Genomic DNA, 21,755 nt, shown 5'->3' on the forward strand with positions numbered 1-21,755 from the left:
GGAGGAAGCATTCCAACTTGGGGCAAAGTCATATCAAGTAAGACACAAATCTAAAAATATTAATTTGATCTTTTCTCTAGGAGGGATTGGCTCTTTCTACTGTATTATATGGTTTTCTCTGGTTTACGATAACCCCATAAATCATCCACTTATAAGTGACAGTGAAAAGGAATACATTACTTCTTCAATAACTGAACAGGTGTGTTAAGAATGATAGCTGGCTTGGGAAAAAAAGTCTTTATATAAAATTTCCTAGATAATGATTTGGCAACCAAGATATATAAACAATGAACAAATATATAAAAGACTCAAATTAATTTTCCAGTAGATAAGTGGCCCAAGAATACAAACAAATGGTACTCACAAAACAAGTTATAAACTTTTAATACCCATATAAAAAATGCTTGAAATTATCAATAATGAGAAAAATACAAGTTAAAATAATGCTGAAGTTTTACCTCACACCCAGTAATTACGATAGATGTCAAAAGACTGGAATAGTTAGGGTTTAACGAGCTGTGGAATGATAAGAACACATTGGTACATTGGTGGTAGGGCTGTGCACCAGGACAAGCACTTTGGCCAGCAATTTAATATTGCTCAAATAAAGTGACTAAAATGTCAATGCCATTTGACACAGAGATTCCATTATTAGGCATATACTTCAAGGAAGATGATGAAGTAAAAGAGACATGCACACCAAACATATATGGAATTACTTTTTAAAGTAGAAAACAACTGGAAACAAAGGAAAGGGCATGGATTGAGGAACAGCTAAACACACCATAACACAAGAATGTAATGGAGCATGACTGAACTGTAAGAAATGACATCTGTGATGAGGACAAAGAAGCATGGAAACAGGTACAAGAAAAGATAGAGAAAAGTCAGCAGAGCCAAAAAACAATATACACAATGAACACAACAATGGAAATAGAAAGAACAACCACCACAAAATAAGTGAAAGTTGGAAAGATAAGGAATAGCAGGGAATAAGAGGGACAAAAATGTTACCTGAGCAACAAACTCACTGAAAAATAGAATGGACCTTAGATGGAAGAGAGTGTCTACATGAGACAAGAAATATTAAAACAAAGCAAAGGACCAAGAAACTACAGGAAATATGAAATATATCAAAAACAATTGACCTAAAAAACAGAGGGGACGTAATTTAAGAAGTTCTGGACTCCCTGAACACCATGACCAAAAATCAAACCTAGATATTAATTTCAAAGAAATCAAGTCAAGAAATCATAAAGGTGTGATGAATGAAAAGAGACATATTTTCTGTGCCTTTAATAATCATGAGTAACAAATAATAAAGCTAGGTCAGTGACACTCTCAGAAACCAAACTCCACCTGAAGAACACTGAATACTTTAAAAGTCTTTGGAAAAGTGGGTGTACTTGAGGGTAGAAATCAACTCTGACTGCTTAGCAATCAATGGGGGGTGGATATATTAAGGAAGAGGTGAGCAAAAAGTTTCAGCTCCTCTTGCTAAGAATGTGACTCTCTCATGACGTTCAGTTTCCTCCAGCAATCTGGACAAAAGAATCTACCTCAACTCAAACTATTCTGGCTGGTTTTCCCCTCCATAAGTTGTTGCCTTAAATTCTAAAAGAAGATTTCAAGGACAGGGTCTCATGTCCAAAGGACAAGATCTCTCCTCAACTGGGATTTGTTATAAGGTCTGCTATTTGGGTAGAGTAACATCCAAGAGGGAAAAGCAAGTCCTCTGATGATTTGGGCAGTCTCATCTATCAGCAGTGTCCTTCTTTAGAGACTTGCTGGATAGTCTTCAGGGCACTGTTTTCTGAATAAGGAAATAGGAAAGGAAAACCTTAATCCTAAGTTAACAGTAGAGGGGAAAAAATAATCCTTTATATCAGTAGGAAATTGCCCAGGTCCCTTAAAACCAAAGAGCAAAGTGGAAACATGAAGAATCCAATGGTAACTCTTGAATGAAATTTCAAAAGAAAAACTCCCAGGAGCATCTGAATAAAAACCCAGGCTTCCAAGTCAAGGAAAATGTAACACAAAAATCCAGAAAGAAAGAATTCTAGTTCTGAGCAGCCACAATCACAATCACAAAAGGTTTACCACTATGAAGAAGCAGAGAGCTTGAAAAACTATCTAACAGAAGAAAAACATATAGGCTTACTACCAAGAAAATTTACCCAGCAAAATTTAATATAATTCTAGAAGAGGTCAGTACTTAAAGAAATTAGTTCAGTCTGTTCACTTGAAAATCAAATACTGAAACTGAACCTTAAATACTTTAGCCACATAATAAGAAGACAGGACTCATTGCAAAGGACCCTGATGTTGGGAAACATTGTAGGAAGAAGGAAAGATGGTTGGCAGAGGAAAAGACAGATTAATTGTGTCATGAAAAGAAGAAATATGAGCCTGAACAGACTTATGGAGATAGTGACGTTTCTGGGACTGTTGTGCTATGGTCCATGGGGTCACAAAGAATTAAACATGATTAAATGACTGAAAAACACCATGTATTCCTGAGCAGAAGACCAGAGCTGTATAGTTAGTTTTTAATATGAGTCAAGAGAAACATCAAAAGGTAAACTTGAGTAAAGATCCATATCAGGGACTTGAAATTGCGACATATCACTGCTAACCTCCAAGGCTAATTCAGATAAGACATGAGGCACCAAAAATAAAATTAGCAATGAAAAGATTTTTATTAGACAACATGAGGAAAGGTTTTCACTGTACAGACAGCTGAGAAAACTCTAGACTTAAACACACTGACCTCCAAAATGCTGAGAATTCAGCCCAAGTCAAATAAGAGTTGATGTTAAGAGGTACCACAATGTTTTCCGAAGTTTCAGCATATGAAGTTTCTGTATAAATGTTCCCTTTTTTTGTTCTTCTTACTACCATTTCTCTACTTCTTTCAGGGAATGAATGTGAGCTGTGGAGTTAGAATTGGTAGAACTTGACATAATAAAAATAGCAATGAATACTGTAAATACTGAGGGAAAGAGAAATGTATATACAAAGAGAACATTGTCAAATAAAAAACTAATAAAAATGTATGGGCCTTTCTTTTGCTCTAACATGTTACTTACTCTAAGGGGAAAATAAAAATTAATATTTAGAGACATTTATAGCATGATTTTCTACTGAAAATATGCCCTTGATTTTATAAGCTTAGAGTCTCTTAAACACTGTGTACCTTCATACATTGTTTATTTTCTAACTATTTTATTGAAAGCTACTAGTGAAGCAAATAAACAAAATCTACTTCAGTCTTATGAAAAGAAAAGAAAGGAAAAAAATTTTTTTTAAAAGTGAATGTTGCAGAATTAAAAAAAAACAAATATGGCCAAAGAAAAGGCATTGAGAAGACATCTCCGTCAACTCACTTGCAGACATGAGAGGTTTATGGGTGTAGAATGTCGCATTTTCAGACTTTTTAAAGATGTCGATCAATTTCACTGATTTCTTTTTCTCATCTTCCTTTTTTTCTTTTCAAAAATATTCTTTGTCATTCAAGACGGTTCTCTGGAAAGGAAGAAGAGGACATATATGGGAGAAATTTTGGCAATATAAGAGATAGAAGATATTTACAAAAATTATTTTTAAAAGAATGATAGGTTTTCTATAGCATTTAATGCTTTACAAAGTAAATGTGTACAGATCCTTACAACTGGTGAGGGTAGTAACAAAACATAAATGTCCCTATTTCAGGTGAAAAAAGACAATAGCAAAATAAAGTGAAGTGACATGTCTGAGGTCACACAGCTAGTAAAGTTCTGAGCCATCTTGAAGCCAGCGTTCCTGTAACCACCTTCAATGTGCTTTCCATGGCGTCATGCAATCAGATGGAATGGTTTTGTGGGAGCTTCCTGAAGTTGTACTTACATTACTTACAAGTGGTCAACACATCAAAAGCTATAAGAAAAATGCTTCAAATCTCTAATAACTAGAGAAATGCAAATTAACACAATTAGAAGGTTTTACCTCTCACCCATAAAATTCACTAAGTAAATAAAGGATGAAAACAGCACATGTTAGAGGTACTGCAGAAAGACAAGCCCACAAATTCACCCACCATGTATTGACCAAGCTCTGAATTGGCCCAGTTATTCATTAAATGACTTGAAATTATGTTAAAAAGTCATGAAAATATTCATAACTATTGCACCAGTATTACTAGAGCAAGGTAAACACTCCCAAGATGTTAAGGGTGGAAAGAAAGCCTTCAGTAATGAAATATTCACAGCACCACTTTTTTATAACAAAAGCCTAGAAACAAAGTTGCCTATTGAAGAATGACTAGACAATTGTCAAAATGAACAAAATGGAATATTTTATTGTCATAAGCATTTGAAACTATGCAAAATTCTAAAAGAAAAACTTGTCAGACTTCTTATCACCTGATGTAGAGCAAACAAAGTAAAGAGAACAATGTACACCCTGCCTTTGATATTGTAAACAACCCAAAAATGTGTGGGAATTGAAATTCGTGCAAAGATCTGTCTTGACTCCAGAGCATTAAAGATAAAGCTGGATTAAAAAAACAAATGAACAATAAATAGTGAAGACTGCAAAGGGTATCAGAGAGATTTGCTTTGCTCCTCTCAGCTATAAGGGAGGAGTCTATGGAACAAGGAAAGCCATGTCAAGAAGGAACAGGGATGTTTGGGGGAAGCCAGGGGAGAGGAAAGGTATCAAAGTAATTTAAAAAAAAATAGAAATGTTTGTGACAGTCTGATCAAAGTATTGATAGTTTGATTTTCATTCTAGGCCAATGCCCCTAGTTGGTCTTTGCCCTTCAAAGCTATGATCCAGACGATGGCACTTTGGGCCATTCTAGTCAGTAACATTTGTCGATTCTGGTTAATTAGCAACTTAACAACATCACTGCCAACACTATTAGACAATATGTTTGACTTAAACTTGGAAAAGGTGAGTTTGTAACTCCTTTCTAATGGATTTTTTAATCAAGTAAGCACTTACTATGTTCCAAGCACTGCTTAGGAACTGGGGATTCAAAGACAAAAATGAAACAATCTTTGCCCTCAAACAACTTACACTCTATTGGAGAAGACAACTTATAAATAAATAAGAAAATACAAAATAAATCCTAGGGAAATTAGGAAAAAGAGGACTAGTAGACGGAGGATCAGGAAAGGCTGCATATGGAAAATAACACATAACCAGATGTTTGAAGGAAACAAAGGATTCTTTTTTTCCCATAAGGAGAATATGCATGGATTCCATAACATTTGAATTACGGATTTCAAAGTATAGTCAGAAATATGGCTGAAAGCATCCTGTACCTGAAACTATCTCCTCTACATGCTATTGGAGTGCCTGAAATACTATGACTTAGACATCACTCCTTAGATTTTTCTTAATATAAACATTTGTAATTTCTTTAAGTACAAATTCCTTTGAGAAAGCGGCAATATCAACTTCATTAGCAGTCAGTGGGATCTTTGCGTGATTTAGTACTACAGATTAATAATGGACAGAGTCCAGGGGTTTTCTTGGCAAAAATACTGGAGTGGTTTACCATTTCCTTCTCCACCTCATTTTATAGATGAGGAACTGAGGCATCCAGAGTTAAGTGACTTGCGACACAGTTCCTAAGTGCCTGAGACCATATTTCAACTCAGAAAGATGAATCTTCCTGACTTCAGGTTGTAGGTAATGGGCAAGCCTCAAACTCACTGGTGCAGAGAGTAAATATGTGAAGATTTCCCTAGTAGAGTGGGCGAATGAGAATAATTTGTTCCAATGGCGAGGAAGGCAGGTAAAACAGGCACTGTGGAATATTTAGAGCTTGGTCAGACATCAAAGATGCCAAGGTCAACCAATACACTCCAGACCATTGCCAGTCATCCCGACTTTTATCCTGCCACTGGACTTCATTGATTCTGGAAGAGGGAGTGAGGCTGATGACTTCCTGCAACTCTATTTCACTTAAATCCAATTCACCTACAAGTCAAGACATCACCCATCCTCCACTATTTTACCCCAATATCATGATGTCATTGGTCCTCTTTGGAATCGATAGATAAACAACTACCTATGTGATCTTGGGGCAGTCCCTTAAGACAATTTGTGCCTCAGTTTTTACATCCATAAAAGGAGGGACTTGATAATATCCCTTCTAGCCCTAAGTCCATAAACCTGAGGTAAAGGTAGGTTTTCCTGCACTCTCAGGGCATGAGGGGAGTGGCACCAACAAACAAAGATGGACACTTAAGAGGTAGAGTGGATAAACCAAAGACAAATCTTGTGTACTACTTTTGCCCAGTAGCCTGTCTCTATGACCAGTTCAGATAATAGTGCAGCCTTCTGCAATGAATGAATGAATGAATGAATGAATGAATGAATGAATGAATGAAATAAAGAAACACATGTCCACTTTACTGGTTTCTCCACAATTTCCTCTCCATAGAATGGGTTTCTGAGTGCCCTGCCTCTTATTACTTCATGGGGCAGTATGACTCTGGGAGGTTAGATCGCTGATTTCCTCCTGTCCAAGAAGATTCTCAGACTTATCACAGTTCGGAAACACCCTGTGTTTCTCAGGATTCATCATCAATCCCCTAGACATTGCTCCCAGGTAAGATGTTCTGCCTTGTCTCTTCTTCCTTAGTCAGTGTGGAATAGTGGATGCAAATCCCAACTCTAAAGCTCACTGTGTGATCTTAGGGGAAAGGAGGAAAAAATCAATATAATGTGGAGGCGTGGGGTATAGGAGAGTAAGGAGTGAGTTAGGATGATGACAGGGAAAAACAAAGTTGGACAGAGCTAAAAATAGAAACTGAAAGGGACTGGTCAGAATTTAGGAGACAGTAACCTAGAACAGGAAGTTGTTGACAATGTCCAAAACTACAGAGAATTAGGTTAAGGTTAAGAACTATGTTAACGATTCAGAAAAATCCCCTTGATTTGCACTTGATAAATTGTTAATAACCTTGAGAAGACTTGTGGCCATTGTGAGTTGTATTGGAAACCAGCCTGTAATTAGTTTAGATGGAAGTGAGAAGTAAGAGAAAAGAGGGCAATGAGTGCAGTTGACCCTTTCTAGACATTTGGGTAAGAAAGAGAGGGGGAAAACAGGAAAAAGTTTGAGGGAATAGCAAGATAATGGGAAAGATTTTTAAAGATGGGGGGGGGAGAAAGGGAACTTAGATATGTTTCTAGGCAGACAGGAACAATTAGTAGAGATGACAAAATTGATGATCAGACATAGTTCCCAGAGGAAATGGGAGAGAGAGCATCAAGGTCATAAGTAGAGGGGCTGCTTTGGCAAGGAGATCTGGTTCCTTATCAGAGATGGGAGCACAGGGGGAGAAGACAGGCAATGATGATGGAAAAGGGGATTCAAGAATGGGAAAGGAAGGAAAAGGAGTGAATGCATGGGACAGCCAATTAGGAGTGATCACAAGTCCATTGCGAAATAAAATATTTCTGAGGATAATCCAGCATGAAGATTCTACAAAGTACAAGCAGCAACAGAACATGGGAACAGAAAACAAGCATTTAGTAAGCCCTTACTATGCTTCAGGTCCAGTGATAAATGGTGGTTATGCAAGGAAAAGTAAAAGCTACTCCTGCCCTAGGAGATAACATGAAAACAACTATCACAGACAATATATATACAGGACAAATTAGAGATAATCTCAGAGGGAAAACAGTAACTTTAAGGTGGAATCAGAGCAATCTTCTTGCAAAAGGTAGGATTCAAGGTGCAATATAATAGTAGCTTCATATTAGTTCCAGATACAAAGATGCCTGTTGAAAGGTCCTTTGCTGAAAACAGTATTCATAATTCATGGGTATGAAGTTTCTTTATAATTAAGAAGTCTTTGGTTTCTCTCATCGCATTTTCTTTATCAATTTTTCTCAACAAAATATATGTATGTATATATATGTCTGTATGTACATACATATTTAATTTGGAGAGTCATATCTAGTTCTTTATGAATGAATGAAACACATGTCCATTTTCCTTGATTCTTGATACTTGATACTCGAAAATGAAACTTTCTGTTCCATTTTACTCTTTAAACAAAAGTTGGTATATAAACTACATTTTTATGGCACTTTTTTAAAAAAAACAATATTTAAATGGTGACTGCAATATGAGATTACTAAATATCCTATAAAAATCTGTTTCTTGTAGGTGTTAGATGCAAGATAAGATCAGTTCCACTGTCTCCTTTATTTGGCTATCCAAAGAGAAGCTTTAAACCATCTTTGACTTCAGTTGCAACTTCCTTCTGTTTTTCTTCTTTTATTTGCAGAGAGGATGTCAAAACTGATACAATCCAATTCCTCAAACACTATGTCTACTTGCTTTTTTTTGTGGACAAGGTTCTTACACGTAAGGCAACAAATTCATAGTTTACAGGCAAATGATTCTTAGTCCCTTAATTCCCTTTTCTGTCACTCCATCCCTGTCACTGCAGAAACCAAAAGTGTCTGCACTAAAGTATGGAGTATTTTCTATTTTTCTTTGCTTCATCTGTTTCTGTGACAAAATATCCCCATGCAAATAGTTCATTAAAGACGACCCTCTTCATATTTATGTCGTATTTGTTCTTCAGGAAGAAGACTCTATCTACTGCAGGACTTTATACAGAGCCTTTCCAGCACAGCAGAATCAGATGAACCACTCTCTACTAGTATCACCTTCAAAACTCAGGCTCATTTATGTATTGCAATCAGTGTATGCAGTATCACTTGGTTGAGGCTCATTTCCTTTCATAGATTCTTATGTATTCCTCTGCGTTTTCCACCTACTAACTGTGATTTTATGAACAGGGCACAATATAATGGAATTATCGTTTTATTTCTGCCAGCTACCACTATTTTAATGCACGGCAAAGTCGTTCTTACATTTGGCCTCATAGATCAGGTTAAAGCATAGACTCAGATTTCATAATTTGCTGGAAGTTGGTACTCAGAAAGGTAGTCCAACATGATTTTTATTATTATGGGATGCAGTAAGGATGTCAAAACAAGGGGAGTGGAGAAGCAAACACATGCATTACATGGCAGTACAGACAGCCAAAGGTTTGACCCCAAAGATTCAAAGAAACTCAACCAGCTCAAGGGAGAGGGAGATGTCTATAGTGACAAAGATCTCAGTTGGAATACATGTTTGTAGGGGAAGGTCTAAATAAAGAAGATTTTTACCTTAAAAATGGGCTTGGTTCAGAATAGGTCATTATCCCACCTGTGGTAGGAAATTTTCCAGGTCATTTATCAATTCCAGACTTAAGTGGGGTGAGTTTCTAAACAGAAATTGGACAACGGTTTGAGTTGGTAATCAGAGACCCCAGGAATAGACATAGTTCTGCAGTTGACCTTGGAATCTCTTTCATTTTAGTAGTTGTCATTAACTGCTTGACACAAGATCAGGATAAGTCAGAGCAGTGCAAAAGTAGAAGCTCTTGTAACTGATTATATGTTTATGGTCATTAGAACCACTCAGAAACACTCAAACTAAGTGACTGCATATCGGAGTTCTATCATATACAACTACAACATCAAATAAACATCATAATTATCACAGTCATATTCATTTTCATGATTGATTGATAATGTGATGTGTAGACAGCTCTTTAAGTTTTGTGAAGCACTTAACAAATATTATTTCCCTTTATCCTCATGACAGCCCTGAGAGATAGGTGCTATTATTATCCCATTTCCAGATGAGAAAACTAAGGCATACAAAGGATACGTGATTTGCCCAGGATCACAGAGCTAATAAGTGTCTGGGGCCAGATCAGTTCAGGTCTTCTCGACTCTAGTCCAGAATACTATCTACTGTGAGACGCCTAGCTGCCTAATATCATGTTGGTGATAATACGGAGACTATGGCTCACTAAAACCAGATCTTTTTCAGACAAACTCCTAACCACATGTGCCCGCTTGTGCTCTGATGATGCTGGCATTTCATACCCATATGTATTTATCTCTTCGAATTTTCATAGTATTTGATTTGCCCAATAATACCATTTTTGAAGATTATCTTGCTTTGGTATCGTAACTCTTGCATCCAGACTCCCAGGTTTCTGTGGGGAGGGGGAGGGGTGGTGGTAATTTAATACATGTATGTAAGTATGTGGTGTATACACACAGATATATACATACGTATACACTCTCATGAACTTACACATACATATACATATATAATCATACACATATGTATGTGCATATACATTTATATGCATTTATGTAAGATTGTACTACACTTGTTTGCCCGTTTCTCTGAAGGTGGATAACATCTTCTTTCATATGTCCAAATCTTTCCAAATTTTTCTAAATCCACCAACTCATCATTTCCTATGTCACAGCAATATTCCAACCTTACACTGTCTAGTTATTTTAAAAAGCCTAACAGGGTTGGGGAATCTGATGCCTTAAGACCACATGTGCCCTTCCAAGTCCTTAAGTATGCACTTTGGACTGAATCCAAATTTTACAGAACAAATCCTTTTATGAAAAGGATGTAAAATTTGGATTCGGTCCAAAGGCCACACTTAAGGACCTAGAAGGCCACATGTAGCCTTCAGGTTGCAGGTTCCCTACCACTAAAACAATATTGGCTAATATATCTGACACACAATATAGTTTCCCTATTTTTCTCTTTTGATCAAATCTATTTTAGCTTTAACTTTGTCTGAGATCATGATCACTACCCCCTTTTTTTCTCTAAGAAATTCTATTCCTGATGTTTGTTCTACACTTTTCTGTATCTCTTATATCTTATCCCTCCTCACTCCTCTACTTTACTCCTACCTTCTATCTTTCCTTCCTTTTACTCAGCCTATTCCCCCACAAGGATCCCTCCCATTTCCTCTCCCCCCACCCTTACTTTCCCCTTGTCTTCCAGTTTCTATCTAAATTTCAAAACTTTTGTAGCCTTCCAAATATATACTTTGTTCCATTTTTATTCCATTCCCATTAATCTAGGCACCCTTCTATCCCCCACCTTTAACATATTCCTTTAACCTCTTATTTCTTCATAAATTAGAAGACATTTATTCCCTCTGAAATGTATATATTGTTCTCTCTTTAACCCAGATAACTGATGTGAGTAGAGTTCCTTTTAAAAATCCCTGCCTTATCTCCTCTCCCCTCACTACTCCCTTACCCTTTTATTTCTTTCTGAATTTCGAAGTTATTCCCTCTTTAACCCATTCCCAATTAGAGCACGGTTCCAGAACCACCAGCTCTACTCCCCCATCTAATTCCTCTGTCACAGTTCTTCCTCTCATATCTCATTTATACAGAACAATGACTTTGTTTTTACGTTCTCTTAGATGGTGTTACTTTTTAGAATCACATCATACTCAGCTCTATCCCAATCTTTTTTTTCAAACTACTCAATTACTAATTATGATCATAAAATACAATTTACATTTCCTAATATAAAAAAATAAAGTCTGTCCTTACTGAGTCCCTTATAATTGGTCTTTGATGTTTACCTTATCTTTCTCTTGAATCTGATATGTCACACTTTCTACTGAGTTCAGGTCTTATTCAGTTAAAATCCTGAAAGTCTGATAATTCATTGAAAACCCTTTTTCCTTTTATACAAAATTATGCTTCACTGCTGTCCTCTCCTCTCCAGTTCTCTCCTGTCCTGTCCTCTCCTCTCCTGATCTGTCCTCTATTGACCTTAAGCCTTAAACCTTAGACATACTGCGCTCTGATGCCCATAGACTTGGTCCCTGTCCAAACTCCACTGAAGGGCTGTTTTCTGGACCCCTTCTGGCTAAAGAGTGATTATCAATTGTAACTATTTCCCTTCCCTTCCAGCTTGATTTAGTTATTTACTTATTGTTTCTTTTCCCCATTAAAGGGGCCACCCTCTGACTATATATAGTGTTTCAAAAACTGCAGTCTTTTAGTATAGCAACTGCTAGGTCTTGTGTGATTCTAATTCTGACTCTGCCATATTTGAATGTCTTTTTTCTTGTTGCTCATAATGTTTTCTCATGAGCTAAGGGTTTCAGAATCTAGCTGTGATGTTCCTGAAGGTTTTCCTTGTAGGGTCTCTTTCAAGTGGTGATTAGTAGTTTTTTTTTCTATTTGTACTTTTCCCTCTTGTTCCAACACTCCAGGACAATTATTTTTAATAATTTCTTGTATTAGCGTATGATGAATCTTTTTGTGGTTGTAGCTTTCAGGCAGTCTGATCATTCTTATGTTTTCTCTTCTTGATCTGTTCTCCAGATCAGTCGTTTACTTTCTTATGAGATGTTTCACTTTCTTTTCTATTTTTTCATTCTTTATATTTTGTTTTGTTATTTCTTGACCTCATAACATTGCTGGCTTTCCTTGCCCAGTTCTAAATTTTAAGGAGTCATTTTCTCCCTTAAGATTGGGGATCTCCTTTTCTAGTTGCTTGACTTTCTTTTCATAATCTCCTTGTTTTTCCTGGATCATTCTTGTTTTTTTTTAATTTCCTTAATCTCTCTCACTTTTATTTTTAAAGTCATTTTAAAGTTCTTCTATGAGTTCTTTTTTTGGTAAATGATCATTTAATGTTACTCCTTGACATAGGACCAAGTTTTGATTTTTTGAATTGTTGTTTTGTTTTTATTTTTTTGCTCCAATATCCTCCTCTGAAAATGAACCCTATTCTCTGAGAATTTCATCAATCTTGTACGTGAATTTGATGAGAGCATGCTTGTCCAGGTTTTGCATAATGGACAACGCTCTCATGCTTTTCCCATCACCAATGGAGTCAAACAAGACTGTGTGCTTGCTCTTATGCTTTTTAGCATGATGTTTTCAGTCATGTTGTCAAATGCTTTCAGTGAGGATGAACATGGCATCAAGGTCAGCCACTGCACTGATGGTAAATTCTTTACTTTGAGAGGGCTACAAGCCACCACTAAAGTGGAGAAAATGTTGGTGCATGATTTTCTGTTTGCAGATGATTGTATGCTTAACGCAGCTTCTGAAGCTGAGATGCAACAAAGTGTGGATCAGTTCTCTGCTGCTTGTGTTAATTTTGGGCCAGATGACTTGAACTTCTTGGAGCTAGATGACTCAGTGGATAGCATGGGAATTAGAGTCAGGAAGACATGAATTCAAATCTTTCCTCACAAACTCACTTGCTGTGGCCCTAAACAAGTCATTTAACTTTTCTATGTCTTACTTCTTTGATCTTCAAAACTAGAGTAAGAACACATACCTCAATAAATTGTCCTGAAGCTCAAATAAGTTAACAGTTGTAAAGAAGAGCGTTGCAAACCTTTTTTTTTATTTTTTAATTTTTTTTATTTTTTTAATGTTTAACAATCACTGTCATACAATTGCGATTTTATCCCACCCACCTACTCCCCACTACCCCCCTCCCTCCCCATGACTGCATACAATTCTGTATAGATTCTACATATACTTTCCTATTGAGTATATTTTCACTATAGTCATGCTATGTAGTCAGACTAAAATAAATGAAAGAAATCGTATAACAAGTCAGAACATGATACACAAACACACACATACACAAACATGATCTGCTACATTTTGTGAGTGACTTCCATATTTCTTTCTCTGAGTGTGGAAGGCATTTTGCCTTGAGAACCACCTTTGGGATTTTTTTTTTATAAGAAGTTTTTGCGTTATTGCACAAATCCAAGTCTACCAGAAAAAACTCTCACACACTGTGGTCGTTGCTGTGCACAAAGTTCTCCTGGTTCTGCTCCTTTCACTCAGCATCAGGTCATATAAGTCCTTCCAGGCCTCTCTGAAGTCTTCTTGTTCATCATTTCTTATGGCACAATAGTACTCCATTACATTCATATACCATAATTTATTCAGCCATTCCCCAATTGATGGACATCCCCTGGACTTCCAGTTTTTGGCAACTACATAGAGTGCTGCTATAAATATTTTTGTACATGTGGGACCCTTTCCCATTTTTATGATCTCTTGGGGATATAGTCCTAGTAGCAATATTGCTGGGTCAAAGGGTATGCACATTTTTGTAGCCCTTTGGGCATAGTTCCAAATTGCTCTCCAGAATGGTTGGATGCGCTCGCAGCTCCACCAACAATGAATTAGTGTTCCAACTCTCCCACATCCTCTCCAGCATTTATCATTTTCTTGTTCTGTCATGTTTGCCAATCTTATAGGTGTGATGTGGTACCTCAGAGTTGTTTTGATTTGCATCTCTCTAATCAATAGTGATTTAGAGCATTTTTTCATATGATTATAGATAGCTTTAATTTCTTCCTCTGAAAATTGCCTGTTCATATCCTTTGACCATTTATCAATTGGGGAATGACTTGTATGATTATACATTTGGGTCAGTTCTCTATATATTCTAGAAATGAGGCCTTTATCCCCGAGCTTAGCTGTAAAGATTCTTTCCCAATTTACTACATCCCTCCGGATTTTGGTTGCATTGGGTTTGGTTGTGCAAAAACTTCTCAGTTTAATGTAATCAAAGTTATCCATTTTGCATTTCATAATGCTTTCTATCTCTCCTTTAGTAAAGAATTCTTCCCTTCTCCATAGATCTGATAAATACACTATTCCTTGCTTCTCCAGTTTATTCATGGTATCAATCTTTATACCCAAATCATGTACCCATTTGGACTTTGTTCTTGTGAACGGTGTCAGGTATGGGTCTATGCCTAATTTCTGCCACACTGTTATCCAGTTTTCCCAGCAATTTTTGTCAAACAATGAGTTCTTATCCCAGAAGCTGGCGTCCTTGGGTTTATCAAACAGAAGGTTGCTATATTCCTTGCCTACTGCATCTTGAGTGCCAAGTCTATTCCACTTGTCTACCTCTCTGTTTCTTAGCCAATACCAAGTGGTTTTGATAATTGCTGCTTTATAGTACAGTTTAAGGTCTGGTAGCGCTAGGCCACCTTCCGAAGCATTTCTTTTCATTAGTCCCTTTGATATTCTGGACCTTTTGTTTTTCCAAATGAATTTTGAAATTATTTTATCCAGCTCTAGAAAGTAATTGTCTGATAGTTTAATTGGTATGGCACTAAATAAGTATATTAATTTAGGTAGAATTGTCATTTTTATTATATTAGCACGGCCTACCCATGAGCAACTAATGTTTTTCCACTTACTTAAATCTGACTTTATTTGTGCAAAAAGTGTCTTGTAATTGTGTTCATATAATCCCTGGGTTTGTTTTGGCAGGTAGACTCCTAAGTATTTTATACTGTCTACCCTAGCTTTAAATGGGATTTCTCTTTCTATCTCTTGCTGTTGGACTTTGTTGCTAATATATAGGAACGCAGAAGATTTGTGTGGGTTTATTTTGTAACCTGCAACTTTGCCAAAGTTGTTTATTAATTCAAGTAATTTTTTACTTGAATCTCTGGGATTCTCTAGGTAAATCATCATATCATCTGCAAAGAGTGATAACTTAGTTTCTTCTTTGGCTATTCTTATTCCTTGAATATCTTTATCTTGTCTAATTGCTACAGCGAACATTTCTAGTGCCATATTGAATAATAGTGGTGATAATGGACAACCTTGTTTCACCCCTGATCTTATTGGGAATGCATCTAGCTTATCCCCATTGCATATAATGCTTGCTGAAGGTTTTAGATAAATACTGCTTATTATTTTATGGAAAGGTCCCTTTATTCTTACGTTCTCCAGTGTTTTTAGTAGGAATGGGTGTTGTATTTTGTCAAAAGCTTTTTCTGCATCTATTGAGATAATCATGTGGTTTTTGTTAGCTTTGTTGTTGATGTGATCGATAATGCTAATAGTTTTCCTAATATTGAACCAGCCCTGTAGTCCTGGTATGAATCCTACCTGATCATAATGTATTAATCTCGTGATAAGATGCTGTATTCGTTTTGCTAGAATCTTATTTAAAATTTTTGCATCTATATTCATTAGGGAAATTGGCCTATAATTTTCTTTCTCTGTTTTGTCTCTTCCTGGTTTGGGTATCAAAACCATATTTGTATCATAGAAAGAATTTGGGAGGACTCCTTCTTCCCCAATTTTCAAGAATAGTGTATGTAGTATTGGAATTAACTGTTCTTTAAATGTTTGATAGAATTCACTTGTGAATCCATCTGGCCCTGGAGATTTTTTCCTAGGGAGTTCATTGATGGCTTGTTCAATTTCTTTTTCTGAGATGGGGTTGTTTAAGTATTCAACTTCCTCTTCTGCTAATCTGGGCAATTTGTATTTTTTAAAATATTCATCCATCTCGTTTAGATTATCGAATTTGTGGGCATAAAGTTGGGCAAAGTAATTTCTAATTGTTGTTTTAATTTCCTCCTCATTGGAGGTGAGTTCACCCCTTTCATTTTTAATATTAGTAATTTGATTTTCTTCTTTCTTTTTTTTAATCAGATTGACCAAAGGTTTATCAATTTATTAGTTTTTTCATAAAACCAACTATTGGTTTTATTTATTAATTCAATAGTTTTCTTAATTTCAATTTTATTAATCTCTCCTTTGGTTTTCAGTATTTTCAATTTGGTATTTACTTGGGGATTTTCAATTTGTTCTTTTTCTAGCTTCTTCAACTGCAAGCCTAAGTCATTGATCTCCTCTTTCTCTATTTTATTTATGTAAGCATTCAAAGATATAAAACTTCCCCTAATAACTGCTTTTGCAGTATCCCATAAGTTTTGGTATGTTGTCTCACTATTGTCATTCTCTTGAATGAAATTGTTGATTGTTTCTATGATTTCTTCTTTAACCCAACCCTTCTTTAGAATTAGATTATTTAGTTTCCAATTGATTTTTGGTTTCTCTTTCCATGGTCTTTTATTACATGTAATTTTTAATGCATTATGATCTGAAAAGGATGCATTGATTATCTCTACCTTTCTGCACTGGATTGTGAGATTTTTATGTCCTAGTACATGGTCAATTTTTGTAAATGTTCCATGTACCGCTGAGAAAAAGGTATATTCCTTTCTATTCCCATTTAATTTTCTCCAAAGATCTATCATATCTACCTTATCCAGAGTTTTATTTACCTCCTTGACCTCTTTCTTGTTTATTTTGAGGTTGGATTTATCGAGTTCAGAGAGGGGGAGGTTGAGGTCCCCCACTAGTATAGTTTTGCTATCAATTTCTTCCTTCAACTCCCCCAACCTCTCCTCTAAGAATCTGGATGCTATACCACTTGGAGCATACATGTTTAGTAATGATATTGCTTCATTGTCTGTGGTGCCTTTTAGCAGGATATAGTTTCCATCCTTATCCCTTTTGATTAGATCTATTTCTGCTTTCGCTTTGTCTGAGATTAGGATTGCTACTCCTGCCTTTCTTACATGAGCTGAAGCACAATATATTCTGCTCCATCCTTTGACCTTTATCCTACGTGTATCCCCCCGTTTCAAATGTGTTTCTTGTAAGCAGCATATTGTTGGATTATGGCTTTTAATCCATTCTGCTATCCGTCTCCGTTTTATGGGAGAGTTCGTTCCATTCACATTCACAGTTATGATTACAATCTGTGTATTTCCCTCCAACCTCTTTCCCAGCATTTGTGCTTTTAGCTCTCCCGTCTCCCTTCCCCTCCTCAATAGTATTCACTTTTCTCTCCCTCCTCCTGCAGCCTTCCCCTCCTTCTTTTAGCCCCCCTCCCTTTAACTCCCCTTTACTTTTATTGCTTCTTTCCTCCCTTTTAGCCACCCTCCCCTTTCTTCCCCCTTCCCCTCCTACTACCTATAGAGCTAGTTAGGATTATCTACTTAAGATTATTGTTCCCTCCTTTGAACAAATCAGATGAGAGTACCTCTCAAACAATGCTCATCTCCCTCCCCTCCTTCCCTCTACTATAGTTTTGTACTTCTTCCTGTGATATAATTTGCCATTTTCTGCTTCCCCCTTTTCACACCTCCTATTACAATCCCTTCTCATACTTAAATCATATTTTTGACATGACATCATTTACTTTATGCCCGTTCCCTCTACATATATCCCTTTTATCATAATAGCTGCACAGTTCTCAAGATTAACAGGTATCATCTTCCCTTATAGGGAGGTAAACAGTTTGCCCTAATTGAGTAGCAAGTTTTTGTTTTTGTTTTTTCCCCTCTGTTTACCTTTTTATGATTCTCTGGAGACCTGCATTTGAAGATCAAATTGTCTATTGAGTTCTGGTGTTTTGGTCAGGAAGCTCTGGAAATCCCTTATTTCGTTGAATGACTTTCTCCTTGCCTGAAATGTTATGCTGAACTTTGCTGGGTAGTTGATCCTTGGTTGAAGTCCCAGCTCCTTTGCCTTATGGAATATTGGGTTCCAATTCTTTCGATCTTTTAATGCAGAAGCTGCAAGGTCCTGTGTGATCCTGACTGTGTGTCCTTGATATTTGAATTGTTTCTTTCTGGCTGCTTGTAGTATTTTCTCCTTCACTTGATAGCTCTGGAATTTGGCAACTATATTTCTTGGGGTTTTGAGTTTGGGATCCCTTTCGGGAGGGGAACGGTGGATTCTTTCGATGACTATTTTGCCCTCTGAGTCTAGTACTTCTGGGTAGTTTTCCTTGATAATATCCTGGAAGATATTGTCCAGACTCTTTTCTTCATCATGGGTTTCTGGCAGGCCAATAATTCTTAGATTTTCTCTCCTGGATCTATTTTCCAGGTCAGTTGTTTTTCCAATTAAATATTTTACATTTTCTTCTATCTTCTCATTCTTTAGATTTTGTTTGACTGATTCTTGTTGTCTCATTGAGTCATTAGTTTCTACTTGCCCAATTCTAATCTTCATCGTATTGTTTTCTTCTGTTAGCTTTTGCATCTCCTTTTCCATCTGACCAATTTTTCCCTTTAAGGAGCTATTTTCTCCATTTAATTTTTGTACTTCTTTTTCCATTCGACCAATTTTCCCAGTTAGGTTTTGGGTTTCCTTTTCCATCTGATCAATTTTCCCAATTAGGTTTTGGGTTTCCTTTTCCGTTTGATTAACTCTTCCTTTTAGGGAATTATTCTCTCCAGTTAATTTTTGAACTTCCTTTTCCATTTCTTCAATTATCCTTTTCAGAGTGATGTTTTCATCAGTGAATTCTTTTTTTATAGTTTTAAAATCATTGGCCAGTTTTTCTTTTATATCCTTCTTCAGATGTTCCAGGTAATCTAGTTGTGCTTGCGAAAAATTCATAGTCCCATCTGAGGTTTCAGATGGAAGTACAATCTCAGCTCTGACCTCTTTGGTGTTTGTGTTTTGGTCCTTATCCCCATAGAAAGATTCTATGGTTTTTTCACTTTTCGTCTGCTGTTTCCGATTCATGATGCTGGCTGAGTGTTGTAGCTTCTGGTTCTTTCAGTCAGAAGATACAGATCTTTTAAGTTGAGCTGATGTGTGTCTAGGCTAAAAGCAGGCTTTTTTTTTTTTTTGTTTGTTTCCCAGATCAACTCTGGGGTTAGCTTGTAAGGTGTGTGGGAGGGGTGGTCTGGTCTCAGGAGATCTCCTCAGCTGACCTGAGGTAAAGGCAAGGTCAGTGGATGGTGATCCCAGCTTCCCTATTGTCTTCCCTTTTCCCCTGGAGGGCTGGGGCACGCCTAGAAGCTAATGAGTGTTCCCGCCCCTCCTGGGGCTTGTCTCCCCGGCTCTGAGGCTTGCCTGGGTCTCAGTGCGAATTTTCTCTGCCCTGGGTCGTCTGTCCTTCCAGATCACCTCCGCCACAGTAAGAAGAATCTCCCCTTGCTATTTTTCTAGCCTCTGGTGTTATGAGACTATTTGCCCCCTTCTGCTATTCCCGCTGATCCAGGATTAATCTGGGGAAGAATTTTATGGTTTTTTCACGGTCATCAGGGGGGAGGAGAGAGCATTTACTGATCACTCCACCATCCTAGCTCCTGGAAGTTCAAGTAGTTGACTTACCGAAGTTTAGTCTTCAGGCTGAAGGTTTCAAGGGCTGCTGCGCTGATATCTGGTGCTCAGCGGCTCTCACCGGCTCGGTTTGGCTTGTCTCCTGCTCCGCTGGTTTCGCCCGCCATTCTCAGGCTTCTCAGGTCCCTTCCGCCCTGCTGCACTGACCACGCTGCTCTGTGCGCTGGGGGCTTACCCCCGCAGAACAGATCCTTCCCGTGGACCTTCCAGTCCAACCTGGGTTCCGAATCTGTCAAAGTCTGTCACCCACTGGATTCTACACCTCCAAAGTCTGGTCAGATTCTCCTTTCAGAGATATCCAGAGGAGTTTGTCCAGGAGCTTAGGTGAGTCGTTGCTTTCACTCCGCCATCTTGGCTCCGCCCCCCGAGCTTTGCAAATCTTGAAGCATTATATAAATGTTAGCTGTTGTTATTTCTTAGGTGGTCTTATTTATTTACTTGTCTTGGGCATTGTCTTTCAGTTAGATATTCTTTTCTCTCCTTTGCAATACAAAGTTAATTCTCTTTGGCAAACAAGTGAAAAATAAAAATAGAGAAATTCTGCCTTCTGTCCACTCTTAATCATCTTCTCATCCACCCCAAGTAATAATCCCCTCTCTTGCTCAAACATTTTCTCTTCCCTAATATAGCTGCAAAACATCTCAAATTTTATTATCCTGAACTATCCTCAACACCTCATATACAAACATGTATTACGTACTGTTGATCCCATCTTTGCCATCTTTCTCAAATTCAATCTCTTCTCTGTTCTAACTAAAATCTTAGTAGTGATTATCATCTCCATCTTTCCAGTTTACTTCTTTATTATTCTAACTTGTCTTAATACATTAACTCTGAGAATCATAAATAATGGTGTATTTGGTGTAGGATGTAAAAAATGAAGGTTCAGATCTTGCCTCTGGTACTGTATAGCCCTTTGATCATGGGAAAATCAATTCAGTGAGCTTCACATTTTCTGATCTGTTAGATGGGCACACTGATATCTATCTCAGATGCAACTGAGGCAAAAATGAAAAATATGTATAAAATAGTTTGGATACTTTTTCACTGGTATATAGTGATAAACCCTGAAGGTAATTTGAAGCATACATTTTAAACTTTATTTTTATCGATTTATTTTGTGTTTTCTTATGGAGATGTGTTTTACATGATCTCCTATATATAATAAAAAATAAAATTGTTTGTCTTTTCAAGGAAGGGGTGGTGGTGGTAAGGAGAGAATTTGGAACTCAAAATTTTGAAAAAATTTAGAGTTGATTTTTTTTACATCCAATTGAAAAAATTTAAAGAAATGAAAATAATTTTAAAATCAAAACAATGCTATCTAAATATGATAGTATTGATTTTTTTATCCCTCCTGATTCATTTCTAATCTATCATTTGCATGACTCCCAAAATAATCCCCCCTTATCCACAGGTTATTCTTCTCAGAAAATAAAACCTTCAGTGACTCTCTACTGAGTAAAGAAATTTTAGTTTGATCCAACACTTATGAAGCACCTACTGCAGGCAAGGTACTGCACTAAGACAAAAATGAAAATTTCTGCAACGCATGTATTTGCATTCTACTGGAAGAAGATGCCACAAACTCAAATAAGAAACCCAAAGATTATATAAAATAATAAAAATAACTTCAAGGGGAAGAGAGATAGCAAATAGCCAAACTCTCCCTCTCCTTTTAAAGCATAGTAGGCTTTTCATAGTGCTTATATTTTCAGCTTTATATTATAGAACATGTTTTTCTTATGTTGTAGAAAAACTGAATTATTCTTTGCCCTGGTGTACTTTGTACCTCTGTACTTTCCTTCCTTTCTGCCTTTGCTTAATTGTACATTATAACTAAACTATATTTCCATCCTATTGTTACTTGTTAAATTGTAACCCATCCTTTAACATCCAACTCAAAA

General features: G+C 36.8%; 1 protein-coding gene across 1 annotated transcript in view; it reads left to right on the plus strand.

Annotated features, from left to right (window-relative positions):
• LOC140503277 (probable small intestine urate exporter) overlaps positions 1-21,755 on the plus strand; it is a 147,722-nt gene that overhangs the window by 122,207 nt on the left and 3,760 nt on the right. The window lies entirely within an intron of this gene.

Source organism: Notamacropus eugenii, chromosome 5, assembly GCF_028372415.1.
Source record: "Notamacropus eugenii isolate mMacEug1 chromosome 5, mMacEug1.pri_v2, whole genome shotgun sequence".
NCBI classification, from domain to species: Eukaryota; Metazoa; Chordata; class Mammalia; order Diprotodontia; family Macropodidae; genus Notamacropus; species Notamacropus eugenii.